Genomic DNA, 1933 nt, shown 5'->3' with positions numbered 1-1933 from the left:
TATAGTTAATATTTTAAATTTTTAAAAAATAAAAAAATGTTAATTTTTGGCTTTTACAAAATAAATATAAAAGTAGTTTTATGAGTTAAATCTTAACATAATTTCTAAACTTGCACTCAAGCTTTAAAATGATCCTTGAAGTTAATAATTATTAAAATTTGTCCCCAAAATTGTTCTTCAGACTTATAGTAATCCCTAAAATAATTTAGGGATATTCTTATCATTGGAGATGACTGAAACGGTGTCGTTTTATATTTATTAAAAAAAAAGAAAAACCTCCCCCTTTTCCAACCCTTTTCCGATTTCCCTTTCCCGTCCACACTTCCTTTCCCCTTCTCCAACCCAACCCCAATTCCCTTTTCCCTTTCCCTTCTCCTTCTCCTTTTTCAATCTAAGGCCCTTCCCCTTCCCCTTTCCTTCTCCTCTCCCTTCTCCAACCTGAGATCCTTTCTCTTCCCCTTTCCCTTCTCTTCCTCCTTTCCTAACTTCTACTGCTCTATTAGTTTTTCGTTATTATTGTTATGGCACTGCACTTGGTGCTTTCTGTTTTTCAACTGCACTGAAAACCATTACTGTCGTCGATCTTAGCTGTCGGAACCGACCGGCGTCTTCTACTCCAATTCACAACTCTCAACTCCAACAAGTCAGCGCGTCGCCGCCGCCACCTCTCTGCTTTTTCTTCTACACCAGCTGTACTGCTATGTCGTCGTTTTGCTGTCAGAGCTATTCTCGAATTCGACCAATGCAGCAATGATAAGAGTAGCAGCGAAATTCGCCATTTCAACCATCTGATGTCAAACCATAGGTCTGATTTCTGTGATCACTTCTTTAGGAGCATAGCAATTTTTCTTTTTTTTTTTTAGCTTTTATTTACTAGAAATTGATGAGTAATAAGAATGTTTAGTTAATTCATCTGTAGAAATTGATGGTTGGTTGTGTATGAAGAAAAATAAAATGAGGTAATGAAGGAATTAATTTTGGGATAAAGGAGGCGGAGAGAGACTGAGAGAAGATAAGAGAAAAGGGAGAGGTAGAAAGAGAGATAGAGAGGAGACAAGAGTGTATGAGACTAGGTTGGGGAAGGGGGAGCGTGCGGCTCAGCACGACACCGTGACGGAGGCTGGCAAGAAATGACAGCAGAGAGAAAGGGGGATGGAATGGTTCAGGTTGGGGAAGGGGAGGCTCGGGTTTTTTTTTTTTTTTTAATAAATACAAAACGATGTCGTTTCAGTCCTTTCCAATGGCAAGAATGGACGGAAATTATTTTAGAGACTACTATGAATCTCAAAAAATAATTTTAGGGACGAATTTGAGTAATTATTACTTTAAGGATCACTTTGAGACTTGAGTACAAATTCAGGGACTATCCTAAAATGTAACTCTGATTTTATTCATTTATTAATAAATTTGTTTGTAGAAATAATGGTTATTCTATTTTTAATTTTTTTTATATCATTTGTTTGTGTTTTATTTAATAATTTTTTATTTTTTAAAATTATCAAACCTTCTAATATTTTACAACAAAAAATAGTCTATAACAAGTACAAGCTAAATTTAGACCAATAAATTTTATTGCAGATTGGGTAGAGCCTAATCTAATCTGATCTATTTTTTCATTCCCACATTAAAAAAATTGAAATAAGACATGGATTAGTTAGAGGTCAATTTCCTCGATGTTGTAAAATGCATGATTGATGCGAATCTTTGATGAGCTTATTCTTCAATCTTCAATACACTGTTAAATGCTAAAAAGTCAATTTGTTTTCTATTCACTTAATCATTTAAGGAGAGAGATGACATGGATCTCTAACAAAATATTTCACAATATTAAAAAGATAATATTTAAAATTATTTTATATAACATAATATTTATAATTTTATATATATAATATTTTTAATTATTATTTGTCAATTTAAAATTATAAAATTATTC

This window comes from Arachis ipaensis, chromosome B09, assembly GCF_000816755.2.
Source record: "Arachis ipaensis cultivar K30076 chromosome B09, Araip1.1, whole genome shotgun sequence".
NCBI lineage: Eukaryota > Viridiplantae > Streptophyta > Magnoliopsida > Fabales > Fabaceae > Arachis > Arachis ipaensis.
This window is presented reverse-complemented; position numbering follows the sequence as displayed.